General features: G+C 37.7%; 1 long non-coding RNA gene across 1 annotated transcript; it reads right to left on the bottom strand.

Moving 5' to 3' along the window:
• Positions 1-3546: 3546 nt before the first annotated feature.
• Positions 3547-24205, bottom strand: LOC309841276. The gene is made up of 4 exons (XR_014299062.1): positions 24116-24205; positions 23561-23682; positions 5518-5614; positions 3547-3681 (listed from the first exon to the last, which is right to left on the bottom strand). It is a non-coding gene; the product is annotated as an uncharacterized lncRNA (long non-coding RNA).
• Positions 24206-24535: the final 330 nt, after the last annotated feature.

Here is a 24535-nt window from a genome sequence, read left to right as displayed (position 1 = left end):
TCATTATTATGGTTATTTAAGTTAAAATCTTTACACACAATAACCTTGATTAAATTATACCTCGAATAACACTCAAGGAGGAATGGACATTTGCAAACCCTATTTTATCTCTTCTCACCTAGATCCAGAGGCTCTGAATTTCCTCTAGAAAAGCCTCCTGGTGGTTTTGGGTCTATCGTAAGCTGATTCCAGATATCTATCCTCCTTGTAGCCTCCCTCAATATGCCCCAGAATTGCTAAAGAGTACTGCCTTTGTTTAGATTAGAAAAGAAATACCATAGCTATTTAATGTCACTCTCAAGGATCTCCTAAGACTTCAGAGCAAAGAATGGAACTTTTTTGTTAGGGATAAGCAAAGATTATTTTTTTCCCTCAGAGAGATAAAGGAAAAGGAGTGCAGAAAGGAAATAGGGGATGGTGAGGAGAAGGTACCTAGGAAGTACTGCTATATGGGGAGGTAGCTGGGAGAGGAAAACTACAGAAATTTCAATCTTACAGGTTTTGCCTGCATGAAAGGCAGAAACCATTCCACCCTTCCCCATTACTCACATTTCACCCTTCCACCCCCCCATCCCCCCTTCAACACATCAGAAATACCTTAGTCGTGCCATATTTGTGGATATTTTATGAGAAGCAGACGTTGTAGATAATTGTGGTTGTGGGTGGAAATAGGCAAGGGAGTTGCATGTTGTAAGAGAGTAGCATGTGGAACTAGAAGATCCAGTAATAGAGGAAATCATGAGACTGTGAATCTCTTGCATATCTGAAGAAAGCTTGGGAGAGTTTTGGATTTAAGTCCTGGAGTTAAATTGAGGTCTTCTAATCAGTACGTAGAACTCCAAGGAGCAGGGTGCTTCTCAGCTGATGCTTTTGATTGCAGATTATCATGAATTATAAAGAAGCCTTGTTTCAGGTAACCAAGTCTACAACTAAGAATGTTTGAAACCGCCTATTGCTGTGAAGCATTTAGAGATAACCAGTTATTAATGCAACTGAATTATGAGACTGTATATTCTTCATACTTAGTAGTAGTAGTACAACCTATTAAATACCCAAATAAACTTTAAGTTTCTTGTGAGCCCATGCTGTGTTTTTGAAAATTATCTATTTTATCTCTTTCTTGATCTATAAAGTGTAAAATATTAGAAATATACGGATTTCTTTCCATATGATCCTTTGAAAACTATAAATATGAAGCAACATTTATATGACTTCCGGGAAAAGATATTAGTTTATTCACTGTATGGATGGAGCAATTAAATGAATAAAATATTAATAGGTAATGTAGCCTAGCGGTGTTCTAAGAAGTATTAAACTTCATAGCTCTTTCTTGCACACTATAACTACAAACTATCTTTAGCATGTAGAAGATAGAGCACTGGATTAAATACCCATGGTTTAATGACTAAGTCTATGACTAGGTAGCTCTGAGAACGTTAATAAGTCAATTCACTTCTCTGAGTCTCTGTTTTCTCATTTGTAAGATGGATTGCTTAATATAATGATTTTTACATATCACAATTCTAAAACGTTATTTCTTTTGTGAATTGCAATACAAAGACCAGGAATATGCTGTTTACACCATTGTTTTAGTGATGGTCAGAAATTTCTCTCAGCATCATAAATTCATAGTTGTATACATGGAATTACTTATTAACCCTTACAACTCTTAAGATCATAAAATAACAGAGTTGTAAGGGATCTCTGAGTGAATTCCATTAAAACTCTACTTTGGTACGATACGAATAATATATTTCAAAATTATCTCAATTCTAGAACATTTCCCATGACAGAGAATTCGTTAATGACATCTATGTGCCTATTTGTTGGCATTGGGTCTTTTGACTGGTTTGAGACATTAACTTTGATGTCAGTTTAAGATTATAACTATTAGAGACTTTACTGTAAAGATAATGAAAGGCCCCTCTCCTTCTCCTTGCTCTGTGATTACAGATCCAAAAAAGGGGACTGTTGTCTCTTTTTTTCTCCAATTCATTATCTACCCTGTTATCTTCCTTTTATTTCTAATTTTCACACACACACACACACACACACACACACACACACACGCAGATTCTTCTCAGCAAATAGATAGAAGAAATATTGTGCACCATTAAGTAGATCAATAAGGTCATATAACGTTAACTAATATAGAAAGGGCTGGCTTCTATCCATCTGTACATAACAATGCCTAGTCAGTCGAAGCTAGATTCGTGCTGTTTAATTTTTTGTCACTTCTAATGCAGTAGTAGATAGAAAACAGGTATAAGCATTTTGGTTTTAAGGTGACAGGAATTCTTAAAACATCATATGCGTTTGTCTTAAGAGAGATTTGTAAATAGCATGCTCTTATCCTCACATAGATGGTACCATTTTGAACACCAAGCAACCCTTTTCTGAGTACAGATTTGCCACCTTTATCCCTGCAAATATTTCAGTAACTATAACTAAATGAAAGGCTTGAAGCTCAATACTCTCTTTCCCTCTCTCTTTCACAAACAGAAATGTTGAAGGTGGATTCATCATTCAATATGAGAGAGGTGCCAAATGAGTGAAAGATCCAGTTACAGAGAAGAAACAGTAGACTCTGGGCAAGTTGCCTAAAGGAACACTTAGGTTGACCTTCATATTGGAATTGAAAATGTGAATTATTTTATTTTCATTTTTCCCCCCTGGATTCTAACAATAAAGACAGTCTTTAAATTTGTGTTGTTTCTTGTTCTTTTATCAAGGCAGAAAAAGGCAACAAGAGAGAAGGCTTTTAAGTCAGAAAGCCCAGCACTTGAATCCAAGTACAACTACTCATTATATGATGCTTGTGAATATACTTAATCAGTTTAATTTCAGTTTTCTCATCAAGAAATTAGTTATGAAAATAATTCTCTTATAGGTATTATGAGAATTAAACAAGAAAATTAACTATAAATGTTATACCATGTGCCTTATATAAAGACATTTCTTAATAAAACATATCTGTTATTGTTATTTGAATATATTGAGTACATATATCAAATATATATTGAGGAATCACTAAATAAAAATAAGAAGCTGGGCGCCTGGGTGGCTCAGTGGGTTAAGCCACTGCCTTCGGCTTAGGTCATGATCTCAGGGTCCTGGGATCAAGTCCCGCATCGGGCTCTCTGCTCAGCAGGGAGCCTGCTTCCCTCTCTCTCTCTCTGCCTGCCTCTCCGACTACTTGTGATTTCTCTCTGTCAAATAAATAAATAAAATCTTTTTTAAAAAAAAAGAAGAAGCTAAGTTCTTAATGTTGGCTTTATAAAGCTTCCCCTCTATTTTAAATATGATTGAACACCCGAAATGACTATATATTCAAAATTATGTACTGAAATAAAAACATGTATAAATTGAGACACATCTGTATTTTTAGAACTATGGAGTTGTAGGATGGTTGAGTTTATCATATGTTACAAAATCCTTGGATTCTTAGAGTAGAAAATGAGACCAGTTTATTTATGAGAATAACGGTTTTTAAATGGCTAACACAAAAATCGCAAAGGTAATTCATGCTGGATATCCTCTATTTACCTCTTCACATCTTTTTTCTAATCTTCTCCACTCTGGTCTATAACCCATTAGACCAACATCATTGTCTGAATTAAGTGAATTAAGTGTTTCTTTTGTTCTGACGTTGGCTTGAGATCAGTCAATAGGAAGCACCACCTGGAGATTAAAAAGAAGCAGAAAAAAAAGATCATATAAAGAATTAAAAATTTGGAGGATTTACAAATCTTGATATTGAAGCATTTTATAAAGCTACTATAATCATGACACGTAGAATTGATATAGAGATAAAGATCAACTTAATAGAGCCCAGAAAATATGTGTAAAATACACACACACATATTTTGTCAATGTATGAAGTTATTTCAACTAGAAAAGAAGAGTTTTGTTTTTTGTCTGTTTGCTTTAACAAATGGTGCTTGAAAAATTGGAGATTTCTATGAAATGAGATTTTCTATGAAAAACAAATGGACCCCTATTTCACCCTATTAAAGTTAATTTTAGATGGATTTTAGACCTAATGTAAAAGCTGGAATCATAAAGATTCTACTAGAAATTATAGATAAATAGCCTTAAGAACTTGGGGCAGGCAGAAATTTCTTTTTTATTTTTTTAAGTGTGAATGGATATATTTATTCAGAATGAAAATAGAAAAAAAATAAATAATAAATTTCAAAATGCAGATAAATATTACAAACATCACAAAACCCAGGAAACTAACACTGTATAGACCCATCATGAATTATCTTCTTGGCATATTTATATAATACTTTTTCCCAAATATTTTCTAAGTGCAAACAGTTTGACTGCAGTCTCAAAAGACAGGTTTTGCAATTTTTCCTATAGGGAAAATGCAAAGATAATTTAGACTTTTCTCTAATATGCTTGATTAAAAAAAATCTCAATTTTTGACTTTTTAGAAATTTTTTTTCAGCTTCACAAACTGTTATTGGTAATGTCAAATAAAGTTTTAGGATTACTTTTATTTTATTTTTTTATTTTTTATTTTTTTTTTAAATATTATTTATTTATTTATTTGAGAGAGAGACAGTGAGAGAGATCATGAGCGAGGAGAAGGTCAGAGAGAGAAGCAGACTCCCGTGGAGCTGGGAGCCCGATGTGGGACTCGATCCCGGGACTCCGGGATCATGACCTGAGCCGAAGGCAGTCGTCCAACCAACTGAGCCACCCAGGCGCCCCTAGGATTACTTTTAAATTGAGAAAAAGTTGAGTGAGAAAAAAACTCACTCAGTTTTATTTAAGACCTGTAAGACTTTAGAACATTTCAGATTTTCTTGTGTAACACCTAATCTTAAATATTCTTTGAAATGATAGCATGCATTAAATATTTTGTTTCAAAGTTCTCATTATCTCACATAATATAAGAATTTTGTGAAACAAGATGAAACCAGAGAGGGAGACAAACCATGAGAGACTCTTAATTTCAGGAAACAAACTGAGGGTTGCTGGAGGGGAGGAAGGTGGGAGGGAGGGGGTGGCTGGGTGATAGACATTGGTGAGGGTATGTGCTATGGTGAGTGCTGTGCATTGTGTAAGCCTGATGATTCACAGACCTGTGCCCTTGAAACAAATATTATATTTTGAATATATTGTAGAAATTCACTTATGTTATATTTTGTAGAAATGCATAAAATGTATAACTTGATTTAATATTTTGGTGAAAATGCATAAAACACATAATTTATCACATGGAAGTACTAGTTGTTTATAGTACTGCTTAAGGTTTGGGATCATAAATACAAGAGTTCTTATATATTCTTTATTTTCTAGCTTTATTGAGGTATAGTTGAAAAAACAAGATATTTAAGATGTGCAATGATCTGATATATGTACACATTGTGAAATAATTATTGCAGTCAAGCTAACTAACATGACCATTGCTTCACATATTTACCTTCCTTTTTTGGGACTTAGGGAGAACACTTAGGATCTACGCTGTAGCATATTTTAAATATGTAATACAGTATTACTTACTCTAGTCACCATACTGAGGATCCCCAGAACATACTCGTTTCATAACTGAAAGTTCTTTGACCAGTATTCAATTCCCCCATACCACCTCACAGCCATTCTGAAAAGGAATTGAAAATTCTTGAAAGGAATGGACTTTTTCAATTCCATACGTAAGTGAGATCATACAGTATTTTTCTTTCTGTGCTTAACTATTATACATAATGTACTATCCTCCAAGTCCAATCTGTGTGATTCTAAATGGCAGAATTTCTTTTTTACAGCTGAAAAATATTCAGTTGTGTGTATGTGTGTATCACATTTTCTTTATCCATTCATCCATCAATGGACACTTAAGTATTTTCAATATCTTGGCTATTATAAATAATACTGCAGTGAATATAAGAGTACAGATATCTCTTAGAAATAGAAATTTTGTGGGGCACCTGGGTGGCTCAGTGGGTTAAGCCACTGCCTTCGGCTTAGGTCATGATCTCAGGGTCCTGGGATCGAGTCCCGCATCAGACTCTCTGCTCTGTGGGGAGCCTGCTTCCCTCTCTCTCTCTCTGCCTGCCTCTCCATCTACTTGTGATTTCTCTCTGTCAAATAAATAAATAAATAAATCTTAAAAAAAAAAAAAAGAAGAAGAAATAGAAATTTTGTTTCCTTTAGATTCAAGCCCAAATGTGCGATTGGTGTATCATATGGTAGTTCCATTTTTTTGAAGGATTTCTGCAATGTTTTCTATGTTATATTTGCCATAACACTGATAAATATGATTTATCATATTTATCATAGTTTCCAATGTATATTCACATCCACATTGTACAAGGGCTCCCTTTTTCCAACATCCTTACCAACATTCGTCATCTCTCATCTTTTTGATAATGGACATCCTAACAGTTGTGAGGTAATATTTTTTTATCGTGATTTGAACTTCTTTTTTTGTTAAATATTTTGTTAAAGATTTATTGACTGGGGTGCCTGAGTGGCTCAGTGGGTTAAGCCTCTGCCTTCAGCCCAGGTTATGATCTCAGGGTCCTGGGATGGAGCCCCACATCAAGCTCTCTGCTCAGCAGGGTGCCTGCTTCCCACCTCTCTCTCTCTCTGCCTCTCTGCCTACTTGTGATCTCTCTCTCTCTGTCAAATAAATACATAAAATCTTAAAAAAAAAAGATTTTATGTATTTATTTGACAGACAGAGATCACAAGTAGGCAGAGAGGCAGGCAGAGACAGACAGTGGGGAAGCAGGTTCCCCCACAGAGCAGAGAGCCCGATGCGGGGCTCGATCCCAGGACCCTGGGATGATGGCCTGAGCCGAAGGCAGAGGCTTAAACCACTGAGCCACCCAGGCACCCCTGTGATTTGAACTTTTAAAAAATGTTCAAAGGACTTTAATTTTCATTTCACAAAAGATACAAAATGGTCAATAAATACACATAAAAGTGTTTACACCATTAATCTTTGGGAAAACACAAATTAAACTCACAATGAAAGATCACTTTACACTTTGTAGGATGACTAACATTTAAAAAATTATAATCTAAATCTTGACAAATTTGTGGAGCAATTGAATCTCCTCTTATTCTTCAATGGTGTGAGTATAAAATGATGCAACTGCTTTGAGAACTATTTGAAATTTTCACAGGAAGTTAAACATAAATATAACCTATGATCCAGCAATTCAACTACTTAGTATTTACCTAAGATAAATGAACATATATGTTTATACAAGGACTTATATAAGAATATTGATAGCAGCTTCAGTGATAATAGCTAAAACTTGAAACAACCCAAATATCCATCAAGTGTTAAATGGATAACAAATTATGATATATTCACAAAACAACACATTCCTCAGGAAAAAATGTGAACAAAGTACTAATAATGTCAACAACAAGAATAAATCTCAAAAATATAATACTAGTGAAAGAATCCAGACACAAAAAAGCATATGCTATTTGACTCTATTTTTATGAAAGCTAAGAACATGCATAACTAACATACAGTTTTAGAATACTTCTTGATCACCTCTCAGTGGTGTTAAAATGACTAGGAACAGCATAAGGTTAGTTTCTGGGGTGAAATTATCTCTGTCTTTCCTGGAGTTATATTTAGTTACCCAAGTTTATACAATTATTAAAACTCATAAATCTGGGCATAATATTTTACATAAATCATGGCGCAAAAGTGACAATTTGTTTGAAGAGTTAGGTAAATTTGAGAAAAACAATATGGTGTGCAAATAAAGGAGACAGAAGAGACTTAAGAGCAGGAAACCATGGACAAGGTCTAACATTTGTGTTAAAGGGAGGAAAGACACATGGAGAAAGGAATGAAAGAGAGAATGAGATAAACCATCAATATGATTAAAAGTGCCCACCAAATTAAAAAGAAAAACTGGAAAAACAGCGAAATCTTGTCATTATGTACAAAAAATTATAATTAGAAAAATAAAGTAAATGGTAAATAATGAATAGGATCTAACTAGCAGATTTAGAAATCTGAAACAAGGGTACTATGAGAAAGCTTATATAGTGTACAGAGAGGTATAATGAAGTAGCCACTTTTCTGACCAATTCTAGCTCTAAGATTAACATTATTCTAACTTTGAACTCTGTGCTGAGAGAATAATCTTTCAATTCTGAAAGAGAGGGGGAATAATTTTCTTTACTTTTAACATTTTTCATGTTGTGAATACTCAACTATATTTTTTAGAGTTTATAATTATTTTAAGAAAAAATATTTTGACTTTTTCCTGCCAGTCCTCACCACAATAAGTCACTATATGGTTATTTATGCTAGATTGGATATGTTAATTTATTCATTTGCATCATTTATGATACTCTTCCCAGAAAGAGGAAAACATTGCAAAAATGTTTTACATTTGATTAAACACACCTTGTATAATTTAATAGCAATCTTTAAACTTATTCCTCACTGGCTATTATTTCCTAGCAGTTTTGCTGCCCTTGACCTCTTATATGTAAAAAGAGCAAAAAGATCTTCAGCAGCTGGTAAGGAAGACAGCTTTATATTATTGTCATAATGTGTGCATGGGTCAATTGTCAGGTATTAAAAAAAAGTTTTAAGATAAAAGATTTTTCTTCACTCAAACAGTATCATTTTTTTAGTTTGGTTTTTCTTTTCATTATTTAGATTTCACCTTGCCTGTCACTGTATCTCTATAATGACTCAACAGAAATCAAAGCTATTCACATTTACACATATATACTCTTTGAACTACGTAACTCTTTGTATTAGGAATTATTTTTGCACTACTTGTGACATTTCTTACATCACACCTTAAAAATACTCCTTGATTCGTGTATTTATTTTTCCTGCCTAAAAAAAATTAGTTTCTTTTATCTGACATTCACTTCAACAAATTCAGCATTAATAATGATCTGTCTTCTAATACCTTAACCCTACAGATCCTTAATCTCCTCAAAATCAGTGACTATCTTTCCTAAGAGTTGCTTTTGTGTGTACTTGGTCCTATCTTCCTCAGGAAGATAAAATACATTTTTTCTCTCTTTCCATTGCATCTTGTATAATACAATGGAAATCATCATACTAAGTTGCAATGAATTATGTTAGTTTTCCCTGTTAAATATGCAACAACTGGAAATATTTAATTCACAAAAATGTCTATTCTTTTTTAAATTTTTTATTTTTTAAATTTATTTTCAGTGTTCCAGAATTCATTCTTTATGTACCACACCCAGTGCTCCATGCAATACGTCCCTCCATAATACCCACAACCGGGCTTACCCAACCCCGCACCCCTTTCTCCTCCAAAACCCTGTCTGTTTCGGAGTCCATAGTCTCTCATGGTTCATCTCCCCCTCCAACTTCGCCCAACTCTCTTCTCTTCTCCATCTCCACATGTCCTCCATGTTATTTGTTATGCTCCACAAATACGTGAAACCATATGATAATTGACTTTCTCTGCTTGACTTATTTCATTCCGCATAATCTCTTCCAGTTCCTTCCATGTTGTTACAAAAGTTGGGTATTCATCCTTTCTGATGGAGGCATAATACTTCATATTGTATATGGACCACATCTTCCTTATCCATTTGTCCGTTGAAGGGCATCTTGGTTCTTTCCACAGTTTGGCGACCGTGGCCATTGCTGCTATAAACATTGGGGTACAGATGGCCCTTCTTTTCACTACATCTGTATCTTTGGGGTAAATACCCAGAAGTGCAATTGCAGGATCATAGGGAAGCTCTATTTTTAATTTCCTAAGGAATCTCCACACTGTTCTCCAAAGTGGCTGTACCAACTTGCATTTCCACAAACAGTGGAAGAGGGTTCCCCTTTCTCCACATCCCCTCCAACACATATTGCTTCCTGTCTTGCTAATTTTTTCCATTCTAACTGGTGTAAGGTGGTATCTCAATATGGTTTTGATTTGAATCTCCCTGATGGCTAGTGATGATGAACATTTTTTCATGTGTCTGATAGCCATTTGTATGTCTTCATCGGAGAAGTGTCTGTTCATATCTTCTGCCCATTTTTTGATATGATTATCTGTTTTGTGTGTGTTGAATTTGAGGAGTTCTTTATAGATCCTGGATATCAACCTTTTGTCTGTACTGTCATTTGCAAATATGTTCTCCCATTCCGTGGGTTGCCTCTTTGTTTTCTTGACTGTTTCCTTTGCTGTGCAGAAGCTTTTGATTTTGATGAAGTCCCAATAGTTTATTTTTGCTTTTGTTTTCTTTGCCTTTGGAGACATATCTTGAAAGAAGTTGCTGTGGCTGATATCGAAGAGGTTACTGCCTATGTTTTCCTCTAGGATTCTGATGGATTCTTGTCTCACGTTGAGGTCTTATCCATTTCGAGTTTATCTTTGTCTATGGTGTAAGAGGATGGTCAAGTTTCATTCTTCTACATATAGCTGTCCAGTTTTCCCAGCACCATTTATTGAAGAGACTGTCTTTTTTCCCCGCTGTATATTTTTTCCTGTTTTGTCGAAGATTATTTGACCGTAGAGTTGAGGGTCCATATCTGGGCTCTCTACTCTGTTCCACTGGTCTCTGTGTCTGTTTTTATGCCAGTACCATGCTGTCTTGGTGATCACAGCTTTGTAGTAAAGCTTGGAATCAGGTAACTTGATGCCGCCAGTTTTATTTTTGTTTTTCAACATTTCCTTAGCAATTTGGGGTCTCTTCTAATTCCATACAAATTTTTGGATTATTTGCTCCAGCTCTTTGAAAAATACCAGTGGGATTTTGATCGGAATGGCATTAAAAGTATAGATTGCTCTAGGCAGTATAGACATTTTAACAATGTTTATTTTTCCGATCCAAGAGCATGGAATGGTCTTCTATTTTTTTGTGTCTTCTTCAATTTCTTTCATGAGTGTTCTGTAGTTCCTCAAGTACAGATCCTTTATGCTTTGGTTAGGTTTATTCCCAGATATCTTATGGTTCTTGGTGCTATAGTAAATGGAATAAATTCTCTAATTTCCCTTTCTGTATTTTTATTGTTAGTGTATAAGAAAGCCACTGATTTCTGTACATTGACCTTGTATCCTGCCACATTACTGAATTGCTGTATGAGTTCTAGTAGTTTGGGGGTGGAGTCTTTTGGGTTTTCCATATAAAGAATCATGTCATCTGCAAAGAGAGAGAGTTTGACTTCTTCATTGCCAATTTGGATACCTTTTATTTTTCTTTGTTGTCTGATAGCTGTTGCTAGGACTTCTAATACTATGTTGAACAGTGGTCAGAGTGGGCATCCTTGTTGTGTTCCTGATCTCAATGGGAAGGCTGCAAGCTTTTTCTCATTGAGGATGTTTGCTGTGGGTCTTTCATAAATAGATTTTATGAATTTCAGGAATGTTCCCTCTATTCCTATACTTTGAAGCGTTTTAATCAGGAACAGATGCTGGATTTTGTCAAGTGCTTTTTCTGCATCAATTGAGAGGACCATGTGGTTCTTCTCTCTTCTCTTATTGATTTGTTCTATCACATTAATTGATTTGAGAATGTTGAACCATCCTTGTAACCCAGGGATGAATCCCACCTGGTCATGGTGGATAATCTTTTTAATGTCCTGTTTGCTAGGATCTTGTTGAGAATCTTAGCATCCGTATTCATCAGTGATATTGGTCTGAAATTCTCCTTTTTGGTAGGGTCTTTACCTGGTTTGGCGATCAGGGTAATACTGGCTTCATAAAAAAAGTCTGGAAGTTTTCCTTCTGCTTCAATTTTTTGAAACAGCTTCAGGAGAATAGGTGTTATTTCTTCTTTGAAAATTTGGTAGAATTCCCCAGGGAATACGTCCGGTCCTGGACTCTTGTTTTTTAGGAGGTTCTGATCACTACTTCAATCTCATTATTCGATATCGGTCTATTCAGGTTGTCAATTTCTTCCTGGCTCAATTTTGGGAGTCTATCATTTTCCAGGAAGGCATCCATTTCATCTAGGTTCCTTAGCTTATTGGCATATAACTGTTGATAATAATTTCTGATGATTGTTTCTATTTACTTGGTATTACTTGTGTCATTCATAATTGGACACCTATCTTATACCATATACAAAAATTAACTTGAAATGGATTAAGGGCTTAAATGCAAGACATGAAACTATAAAATTCCTAGAACACATTCTAGGGGAAAAGCTTTTTGAGATATGTCTTGGCAATGACTTTTTGGACATGACATCTAAAGCACAAGCAACAAAAGCAAAAGTCAACAAGTGGAACTACATCAAACTATCAAACTAAAAACTCCTGCTTAGCAAAATAAACAATCAACAAAATGAAAGGCAATATATGGAATGGGAGAAACTATTTGCAAGTCATATATCTGATAGGAGGTTGATATCTAAAACATATTAAATAACTCATACAACTTAATAGCAAAACAAAAACAAAACAAAAACTAAAAATACCCAGTCCAATTCAAAATGGGCAGAGGACTTGAATACACATTTTTTTCAAGACCTACAAAGCCAACAAATACATGAAAAGATGGTCAATATCCCTAATTCATCAGCTCAATATCTTTCAGCAACCCTAATCATCACAACAAACTACCACTTTATTCCTGTTAGAATGGATATTATAAAAAAGACAAGAGATAATAAATACTTGTGAGGATGTGGAAAAAAAGAAATGTTGGTGGACTATTGATGTGAATGTAAGTTGGTACAGCCACTATAGAAAACAGTATGAAAATTCCTCAAAAAGTAAAAATAGAACTATCATATGATTCAGCAAACCTACCTCTAGGTGTATATCTGAAGGACATAAAATCACTGTCTTGGAGAGATACCTACATTTGTTTATTCATTGCAGTACTAGATAGGAAAACTATCTATGTGTCCACTGAGAGATGGTTAAAGAAAATGTGATATATATTACATGAATAGACTAGGAGGGCATTATGCTAGGTGAAAAAAGCCATACAGAGAAAGATAAATATTTCATGGTATTGCTAATACATGGAATCTAAAGGGAAAAAAAAAGCTGATTACAATAGAAATGAGGTAGGGTGGGGTGTAGGGTAATTGGGAACATATTGCTCAAAGGGTACAAACTTTCAGTTATAAGATAAATAAGTGCTGAAAATCTATTGTGCAGCATAGTGACTATAGTTAACAATACTGTATTGTATATTTGGAAGTGGCTATAAGAATAGCTTTCATTTTTTCACCATTCCACCAATAAAATGGTAATTATATGAGGTAAAGGATGTGTTAATTTATTGCAATGTGATAAAAATTTTACAATATATGCATACATGTATGAAATCATTACATTGTATACCTTGAATTTATATAGTGTTATATGTCAATTAAATCTCAGTAATTAGGAAAAATGAATATATAGTGTGATACAAAAATATCCAGGAACCAATATGGTAAATAAACTTCACTATGTCGCACATCTTATTTAAAAAAAATGTATCTTGTCCAGCATCCAATAAAAGATGATCAGCCAGGCAAAATAGCAGAAAATTATAACCCATAGTAAGTGAAAGAATTAGTCAAAACAAAACCACATCTAGCAGAGTTATAACAATTATCAAATCACGATATTTAAGCAGTTATTATAGCTTTATTCCCTATGTTCAAGAACATATTCGAAAGATTGAACCTGTTAAGTAGAGACATGGAGGAGATAACAGAGATTAAATTGAACTTCTCAAAATGAAAGCCACAATGCCTGAAGATAAAAATAAAGTATAGGATCAATGGCTGATTAGACACTGCAGAAGAAAAATTAAGTGAACTTGAAGAAGTAATTGAAACTATCCAAAACAAAACAAAAAAAAAGAAAAGAGCATTTAAGAAATGAATGGAGCAGGGGCACCTGGGTGGCTCAGTGGGTTAAAGCCTCTGCTTTCAGCTCAGGTCATGATCCCAGGGTCTTGGGATCAAGCCCCACATCAGGCTCTCTGCTTGGCAGGGAGCCTGCTTCCTCCTCTCTCTCTGCCTGCTTGTGGTCTCTATCTGTCAAATAAATAAAAAAAAAAAAAAAAAGAAAGAAAAGAAATGAATGGAGCATTAGTGAATTGCAGAACAACTCCAAACTAATGAGGGAGCATAAGGCTAGCTGAAGCCAAAGCAAAGGCTGGCGCCTTGCACCCCCTCTCCACCTGCTCCCCTCCGTAATATGTGTAGCATTCCTCAGGCACCCCTGACTGCCATAAAATGATAAATAGTTAACTTGCAGGGATCACAATCCTGCAGAACAGAAATCTCCCTTGCTCTACAGATGTCCTAGAGATCTACAAACAGGGAGGTTACCTTATCAATAGCACAAATTTCCAGAGGCAAATAACTCTCAGTTCCTGAAGTCCTAATGTCTCCCTCCCCACCATAAACTGGAGGAGGCTGAGGTAGAAGGGAATGTAAATGATAGCAGGGTCATAACACCCCACCAAGAATCTCTGAACTATCTTTATGCTAATGGCTGACCTAAAGACAACATTGATCAAGCCACAAGGGCAAGCCCCCCCCCCCAACTAGTAGGCCCTCTTTAACATTTGAACACTCCTTTGAATCCTCCCTTCCCCTCACCTTCCCCCAACCACAAGGTTTATAACCTGCCATCACTCACAGCCCCGGGAAGCAGCTCTTCCTGCCCATGGGTCCTTTCCCCGTGCTTTAAAAAACCACCATTTTGCACCAAAGATGTCTCAAGAATTCTTTCTTGGTCATCGGCTCTGGACCTCAGCCCACCGAACCTCACCTAGGTTCTAGAACTTCATCAAAACCACTTATTAAATGTATAAGGAAAGTTGGGGGAGAGGTACAAGATAAATCTCTGAAGAAATGACCAAACTTTTTTCAAATTTAAATAAAAATGAAAAACTCATAGATATAGGAATCTCAACAAATGGCAACACAAGCAATATGAAGAAAACTATACCAAAGTATATAAAAACCAAACCAGTGATTAAAAAAAAAAGAAGAAATTATTTTACATAGTCAGAGAAAAATAACACACTACATATAAGGGAACATAGATAAGTAAGAAAGCAGATTTCTTGTTGGAAACAATGCAAGCTAGAAAACAAGGGAGAAATGTTTTTAAATTACTAAATATACTAAATATACTTTTAATCTATAATCAATAAAAATACTTTTAGATAATGAAGGAATAGCAGTAATTTTTTCAGATGTACAAAAACTAAAGTTCTCCACCACCAGAAGAATCATACTACAAGTACTAAGGGAAGTCTTCAGAAAAAAGGAAAATAATACTAGGTGGAAATCTGAATCTACACAAAGAAATGACAAGCACCTTTTGAAAGTGGCAACAATGTGGATAAATATATAAGTACTTCAAAATTTTGTATAAATCTCTTTAAAATAAAATTGTTTTTAAAAAATTTTCTTAAGGAGGCTCCATATTCACGGTGAAGCCCAATGTGGGGCTTAAACTCATGACCCTGAAATTGAGACCTGAGCTGATATCAAGAATCGGACTCTTAACTGACTGAGTCACCCAGGTGCCCTGAAAACAAAATCATAATATTGTGAGTGGTTTATAATGTATGTACAACTAAAACACTTAGTAACAGAGTAAGGATTAAGAGGGAAGAAAGTGATACACTATTGTAAGATTTTACTACTATACATTAAGTGGTTTGACAACATTTGAGAACACACTATGATTGGTTAAATCTACATATTGTGCATCTTAAAATAGCTACTAACATTTAAAAAAATGAAAGAATTATAGGTAATAATTTAACAAAGGAGATAAGATAAGAGCATGCAATTAATCTATAATAGGACAGAAAATAAAAATGTGGGGGGACAAAGAGCAGTTGGCATAAACAGAAAACAAATAGTAAATGATAGATTAAAACCTAACAGCATCAATCAAAAATGTTTAAAGAAAGTGGTCTAAATATTTCAAATTAGAGAGATTATCAGATTGAATATAAAACAATTCACCACTGAAGTTTGCCAACAAGAAACACTCTTATATATAAGAAAAATAGGTTACAATTTAAAAGATGGGTAAGAGATGCTCCATGCTAATATTAATTTAAAAAGGCCCAGAGTGGTTACATTACTATCAATTTAATATTTCAAAGCGAGAAATAGCAAAAGTAAATAAGGTAATTTCATGATAAAGAGTTACATTCTTTAAGAGGATTTAACAGTCCTGAATGCTTACATTCTTAGTAACAGAGCTTCAAAGCACACAAGGCAAAAACTGATAGAACTGCAAAGAAAAATAAATCTGCAATTACAATACTTCAAAAACCCTCTCACAATAATTAAGATTAAAATGATTACACAGAAAATCAGTAAGAATAGTGATTTGAGCATTCTTATGAACCAATTGACCTATTAGCACTTATAGAAAATCCCACATAAATATAAAAGAATGTTCTTTTCAAATGCAAATGTAATTTTTATAAAAAATAAACCATATTCTGAGCAACAGAACAGATATCAACATATATGAAGGACTAGAGTTATATAAAGCATGTTCTCTGACTGTCTGGAGTGGCCAGCAATCCCTGAACCTGAAAGACCCGCGGATCCCCTTACCCAAGAATCCAACACTGCCACTGGATGCAATCAGCAAGAGGTTCTTTATTGTTACGCAGGCGCCTGCGGGTGGTCAGCGCGCGCCTGCGGGTGGTCAGCAGCTCCTGCTAGCTGAGCACACCTGGCTGGGGTGGTGCAGGATTTTTATAGCAGGTACAAACAAGTTTTGGGTGGGGCGCAACTGGTTGGTGGACAGTTTGAACTTTTGAAAAAGGCATACGTGGAGTTTGCTGATTGGCTTTGGGGACCCGCTCCCGCGGAAGAGAGAGGCGGGAAGGGGGAACAAGCTGATTGGTTCTGAGGGCCCGTGTGCGGGAGGAGAGAGGCAGGGAGGGGGAACAAGAAGGGGGAAGGTAGGAATGCCATCATGGCGTCTTCTATAAGCCAAGCAGTTACAGAAGGGCAAAAGAGCAATTAGTCACGCAATTAATAACCTAATCTACGCCTAAAAGCCAGCGGTTCACAGAAAAGCAAACAAGCGGTTAGTTATCCTATCTATCTTCCAGGGGAGGGGACTTTTCAGGGCAGGGGTCTTTCATTCCCCCCTTTTTCTTTATCATGGATAGAATCTTATATCCATTCGTCTTGTTCCTGCTCTAAGTGGGGTGCAAGGCGCCAGCTTTTCTTTCTCCTCAGCCAGCCTCCTGCTCCGTCATTTCCCCCTGAACAATCTTGACCCTGAAATCTTTAAGGGGGTTGAAGGTGGAAGGTCTCATCTTCTGTAACTTCTTCGTGCTGAATAGGGGCGTAGAGCTGTCCCTACCTGCTTGGGTCAATATTGATCAGGGTAGGAACATAAGGGAGTTACAAAGGTGGAGGCAGCTGAATCCAGCGCTGACAGTGAAGAGGCGTCCTTGCGCGCGACAAGGATCGTCTGTCGTGGCCAAGTCATTGTAGCAATGGAGTCTCGGCACCAAGTAGAGAAACATGGAACAAAGCAACATATTAAGATTAATAAGGCGATAAGAATGAAAAGCCCGAAAAAGAGATTCGGCCATAGTCCTCCTTCAAATTAGGAACTTAACCATTTACTGAGAGAGAAGGATCTTGTAGGGCCTTAATCTGGGTGTTCATATCCTTTATTATTCCTGTGACATTTTTGTGATAGTCTGGGATGTATACGCAACATTATGTTTTGATGATTGCACATGTGCCACCCTGGGCTGCTGTAAGGACATCTAAAGCCATCCTATTTTGTAGGACTGCCTTGCATATCTGTGACACTTCAGTATTAAGCTGGGAGATGCTATTTAGTGAATCATTGAGTGCCTTTGTAGTATATTTATTAAGGGCTTCTACATGCCACATGACATCCTCTAGTCCCGCAGATGGAACAAAGATGGATGCTAAGTGATCACACCATTTAAAAACAGATTGTGGGGAGGAGTCAAGATGGTGGAGAAGTAGCAAGCTGAGACTGCTTCAGCTAGCCGGAGATCAGCTAGGTAGCTCATCTAAAAACAGATTGTGTCCATCTTTGTTTCAAGTTGGGGAGATTAGCTGGAGTTGTGATGGTTTTAGTAATGCGCCCATGAATCCAGGCAAATCCTAAAGTACAGCGACCTATCCACCCGGGAGGAAGCCAGGGCCGCAGGTTGGTTCCACATATCCAGTGGGTTCCGTTTGGAGCTGGCCATCTGATGCCAGGTCACCTTGCCCAATCAGTAGCAAACCAGTCAGTAGCCTGGAGTACTATTATTTGGGAACACATTTCTAATGGTAGCCATCCTAGATGTCGTGTGTTATTTGCCCAAGTATCATACATATGATTTCTTTGTTCCCAGCATAAAACTGCCTTCTGACTGAGCCGTCCAATCGTGGGTGTAAGCCACAGATATGTATCTCAGATTTGATATATGCCATCCTTAGTATAGCGATAAGGAGGGTTTTGGAACTTAGGCACATATTTGATTGGGGAGTTATGGCTTGATAGCAATCCCCTTTCCTTCCAAATAGCTCCATGGGCATGTAGTACCAGGAAAGCATATTTGGAGTCAGTATAAATGTTAATTCTTAGGCTTTGGCAATTGCAAAGTGCTAGTGAGCACTATGGCACACCTAGCTTTTCTTATTTTTTCTATGAAAACTACTGTCATCAGAAAACCAACTGTCATTCATATTTTTAACAGGGGCATCTTAAATCTGGACAAATAGAGTAAGCAAGATCAATAACTTTTGAACATTTTTGCTCTATAGAGAAAGAAGTACAGTGGTCAGGTTCAGGCATACAGGTAACTAGGTTTAAAGTCTGACAACTTTTAAGTATTAATTCTGGCATATCTATAAGTATAGCCCAGTATTTAATAAGTCGGCCTCCATCATCCATTGGTGGCCTTTGGCTTCTAAGGCAAATCTGGACCTGATGTGACATCATTACAGTCAAGGACTGTCCCATAGTGAGCTTTGAGGCTCTTTTTATGAGGAGGGCTGTTCTATGCTTAGCTAAAGCATCTGTTTGCAATTGCACCTCAACAGAGGTGGCCTCTAGGATAAATATGACTAAGGGGTGAAACCAATAAGAAGACCTTTGAGTGGTCCAGCCTTAACAATATCCTGATTACAGAGGATCATTGTCAAGTGGGAGAAAACTTGTCAAGAGATAAGGGGAGTCCCTCATGGATCATTCAATCCATTCATAAAGAAAGTGGGGTCATCCATTATTTCCACAAGTCCATAGTTAATCCTATGGAGTGCGGTATGGTGGTTTTTAGGCAATTTCATTATCCCAGCCACACATAAGGTGTTAGTTAAGTTATACAATTGTAGGGGAATCAATCCCATTTTCCAGTTGTTTAATCATGTGCTGTGGGGTCTGCTAATATCCCCACAAAATAATAAGATCGACTAAAGAAGCTATTGTGCAACTTCTCTGAAGTTTACCTCAAATTGTTTAGCTTAGGTAAACATTTAAAGACAATCAAATCTAGAATTTAACATTCATAAAGGTGTGTTACTAAAACAATTTTTCTCTCTAAAATAACCCTCATTTCCAGAGATAGCCAAATCAGGACTAATTCACTTGTGAAACAAGTCCAGTTTTAACAAACTTGGCCTAATTATTTACATAAGCTCAGCAAGAACAGTGACTGTGATCAATAGATCTTTTAGAATCTGCTTTGCTGGAACTTTGTATAAGGAATCTCTAGGTTGAACTTTTAGTAGCCTCTCCAGGCCAGAAGCCAAGCCCTGTACTTGCCATGAGGCATGCCTGCAATGCCTTTGGGCGAATTCCTCTTCCCGAGACTGCACCTACCAAGGAGTGACATTCTTTACTCACCTGGTGGGGCTGCTGGGAACTCTGTAAGCAAGGTATCAGGCCAACAGTCCCAAGGGGCTTTCCGGCTCCAGGTTTCATAAAGTCAACCTTAGTTCCTTAAAGCTGTCTGGTCATATCTGAGTCTTTTCAAATATGACATCCCAGTCAAAGCCTTGGTAAAATAACCAGTTTCCAATTCTTTCCTGTTACAAGGAGAACAGATTCTTATTGAACTTATGCAAATGACTGATTGCCATGGAAGAAAGAATACTTACTAAGACCTTTTGGTTTCAGAGGGTTCAGATAAAGAGAAAATTTGAATGCCTTGAGCACTTTTACAAATGAGCACTTTTACATCTCTATAAGTTACAGATAACTAGGAGGGAGTATCCCTAGTCTGTAAGAGCAAACAGTAGAGAGAACCAGCAATGTTTAAAGACAAAACATTAAGGGACACAACACTATAATCTTTTAGTCCCATGTTACTAAATCTGGTGAATGCGGCTTTAGTCAGTTCTGGAAATTCTTACCCATTTCAGTTTTAGGATTTTCAAGCATATCAAATATCTGTAAAAGTCCTTTATAGGAATCTCCTTGAAGATAAAACTCATTTTACCAGAGAATTAAAACAATTATAAATGATGAAAACTCAGAATGGATATGGTTAGAGCTAAAAAGAGACACGGGAGTTTACAATTTAGCTGCAAGGAAATCAGGTTATTTCTGTGATACATAACATTTCCATAATTACAGTATCAAGCGATGATCTCTCAAAACGTTAAAACTTTAGGAAGTGCGTAGAATCTCTAGAATAGTTATAGCATTTTCCCAAATGTAACCCAAGGTTTATCATTGGTTCAGTAGTACTTCATGAGCAACTTCGCATACCTTTAACCTGAGTTAAAGAGATTTACAACTTAAATCTTGTCAACATTTGCTAAAATCTTAGAAAGTTCTAAAGCACATGCCTAAATATAATTAGGGATGTTAAACACCTAATAAAACTGAACATAGGGCAGGCAAAGAAAAAACCATTTACATTTTCTTAACAGCAGATCAATTGATCTAAGAAAACATTGTCCTTTTGAACAGAGAATTTCAGTCTTGTACCAATGTACCTTTAAAACCCATTCATTTCAATCTTAATCCATTCTTGACCATAGATAAAATTCCTTTTCTGAAGATTTCCCTTCACAAACCTACTACAACTTTCCTTTGCATTCAGGTTTTGTCCCAAGCCATTTCCTTCTAAACAACCATTTCATTTAGGACAAAATTACCTTCCTTTACCTTCAACAAAATGTATTCCCATTCCTTAAATCTTTCTTACATATCTCCTACTTTCCTACATACAGAGTTTCCCTTTATTTCCATCAGTCTTAGTTACACTAAGCAGAACTTTGTATTCTTAGAAACACCTTTAGTTATTAACCAATTGTGAACTGTTACAACAGAATTCTTCAGGTGGCAAATTTATGAATCAGTTAAGTGGAAAACAAGCTTACCAGCAGATTTAAATACTCTTAGTTTCTTTGCAGTAAGAAGTCAAAAGCACAAACCTACATCCAGTAATTTATGACTTAGCATTTTATCCTGTTTGGTTAAGACCTAGATGTCCACAATTTAATTCCATTTGTCATCCAAGCAAAACTTTAAAACTTTCAGGTTACCAAAGACTTTGAAAGCTACTTCAGCAATTACCCATTAGAACTTTAAGATAGACAATTAACCATCAGTTTAGTCATTTCTTCGCTAACAAATTTTAACAAGTAACACAAGCTTATTTGACCTTCAGTAAATTTCAAAGTTTCACATTTACTGCTGATAACTTAAAAGACAGGTCTTAATTAAACCAACAAACTTAACTTATTTCCTATAGTGATTTATGTTCCACCTGGGCCCACTCCACTTTGAATGTTTACCTGAGACATGCGTGGGAAGATCTGGAGTGGGGAGTGTTAGATCCAGGGGTGCTCTTCTTGCTCCTTTACAGTGGAGAAGGAGCCGTGGTGCATGATCTAGAGGCCAGTCATGCAGGCTGCACACACATTGGTACAGAAACACGTAAGGGGGAAACAGAAGAAACAAAGTGCTACCAGGAGGCAGAGAAAAGATTACCAGTTTTAGAGCTCATAAGCCCCAACAGAGGAGCAGAGGCCATGCTTTCCCACCAGCAAGGGGGGAGGGGTTAGGCAGTCCAAGTCAGGCCAGAGAACACAAGGAAACTTCCCCAAAACAAAGAGAGTTTCGGCAGCTGCTTGGGAATATTCCTTATAGTCTCTGTCTCGAGTTAGACCAACCCCAGTTGGCTCCAGTAATAGCCATTTACACGGGAAGTGAGTGAGGGAGAAGCCCCCCACATCTATTAGGAGAAACAGAGAGAAATAAAGCCAGAGTCCCCTTAAACAGAATGTAACCTTCATGACCAGTACAAGGAACATATATCCACATTTAAAGACATAACATGGAGACATGCATGAAGACATACATTGTTGGCCTCCATTCGGAGTCAAAGAAAACACCAAGGACAATAAGCAAGACACACAAAACAATTAACAAGAAGGACGCTGCGCGATTTCGGTACAAAACCGAAAATACAAATTCAACCGGCCCAGGGGAACCACGAGGTCTCCCTTTGGCGGACAGAACCAGCCCAGGGGAACCAAAAGGCTCCTCTGCGGCGGACAGAACCAGCCCAGGGGAACCAAAAGGCTCCTCTGCGGCGGACAGAACCAGCCCAGGGGAACCAAAAGGCTCCTCTGCGGCGGACAGAACCAGCCCAGGGGAACCAAAAGGCTCCTCTGCGGCGGACAGAACCAGCCCAGGGGAACCAAAAGGCTCCTCTGCGGCGGACAGAACCAGCTCAGGGGAACCACGAGGCTCCTCTGTGGCGGACAGATCCCTGGGGCGTCCCCCAGGGTGGCAGGGGAGAAGTCCGAGTTCGTCAACTCCTTCTCAAGCTGCCTACAGAATACAGAGCAACAACGCGCGCTGTTGTACAGTCCTATTCTGCTACCCGCAGAACAGGCAGAACAGAGGCCTCACAAGACGAGAGACAAAAAAGAGCACGAGACAGGAGACAAAAACACATAGTTATTAAAATTTAAATGCTGGCCAGCTTACCTCCCAGTGGGAGTCGGTTGGATCCTTGGGCAGGAGTCCGATGATCTCGGTGGGACCTCCAAATGAAAGACCCGCGGATCCCCTTACCCAAGAATCCAACACTGCCACTGGATGCAATCAGCAAGAGGTTCTTTATTGTTACGCAGGCGCCTGCGGGTGGTCAGCGCGCGCCTGCGGGTGGTCAGCAGCTCCTGCTAGCTGAGCACACCTGGCTGGGGTGGTGCAGGATTTTTATAGCAGGTACAAACAAGTTTTGGGTGGGGCGCAACTGGTTGGTGGACAGTTTGAACTTTTGAAAAAGGCATACGTGGAGTTTGCTGATTGGCTTTGGGGACCCGCTCCCGCGGAAGAGAGAGGCGGGAAGGGGGAACAAGCTGATTGGTTCTGAGGGCCCGTGTGCGGGAGGAGAGAGGCAGGGAGGGGGAACAAGAAGGGGGAAGGTAGGAATGCCATCATGGCGTCTTCTATAAGCCAAGCAGTTACAGAAGGGCAAAAGAGCAATTAGTCACGCAATTAATAACCTAATCTACGCCTAAAAGCCAGCGGTTCACAGAAAAGCAAACAAGCGGTTAGTTATCCTATCTATCTTCCAGGGGAGGGGACTTTTCAGGGCAGGGGTCTTTCAGAACCCAGGGTTGAAAGATTACTACAAACCTCACTGTGAAAGACTGGAGAAGGCAAGGCAGTCTCAGAGACAGAAACTCTTGCTTTTCTTTGCACAGGATTTCATCGGTCCTTCAGGATAATCACAAATCCTTATCACTGTTTCTCAAGCACTGAAATGTGCATTAAGGGGTCTTATGGAAACTGGGAGGATCTGTTTACTGGAAAGATATGCTAATCTCTGTGTTTTACTAAGCATAGACTAGGGACAAGGCATAAATCTCTTAGATTTACAGGGCGGCCATTTGGGCTAAGAAAGCTTTGGGAAGGGGATCCTGGGTGGCTCAGTGGGTTAAAGCCTCCGCCTTCCACTTGGGTCATGATCTCGGGGATCCTGGGATGGAGCCCAAATCGGGTTCTTTGCTCAGCAGGGAGCCTGCTTCCCCTTTTCTCTCTCTGCCTATTTGTGATCTCTGTCTGTCAAATAAATAAATAAAATTCTAAAAAAAATAAAAGCTTTGGGAAGGCAACTCCCTTGGACATTCCAGTAGCAGAGTGGTCCCGCAAGCCACAGGCCACAGGCCTCTGCATTCCGAAGGCCCACACCTTTCTGAAATCTTCCTTCCTTCGCGTCGGGCCCCAAGCCCCATGTTACATTTTTAGCAAGCCAGGTATTATGGCTTCTTTTAGCCTCTACATTAACCCCAACATCTGACCAAGATAAAACTATTTTCATAATTGATGAAGTTCTAGAACCTAGATGAGGTTCGGTGGGCTGAGTTCCGGAACCAATGACCAAGAAAGAATACTTGAGACATCTTTGGTGCAAAATGGTGGTTTACAGGACCCTAGGGCAGGAAGAGCTGCTGCTCCCGGGTTGTGAGAGATGGCAGGTTATGTATCCTGCGCTTGGGGGAAGGTAGGGGGAAGGGAGGTTTCAACGAAGCTTTCATATGCTAAAGAGGGCCTACAAGGTGCCCTGATATCAGAGGCCTTGAGGCTTGATCAATGTTGGCTTTTGGCCAG

Source organism: Mustela nivalis, assembly GCF_964662115.1.
Source record: "Mustela nivalis genome assembly, chromosome: 1".
In the NCBI taxonomy this organism is placed as follows: Eukaryota; Metazoa; Chordata; class Mammalia; order Carnivora; family Mustelidae; genus Mustela; species Mustela nivalis.
Note: the sequence above shows the minus strand (reverse complement) of the source record. Positions and strands in the feature narration are given on the sequence as shown.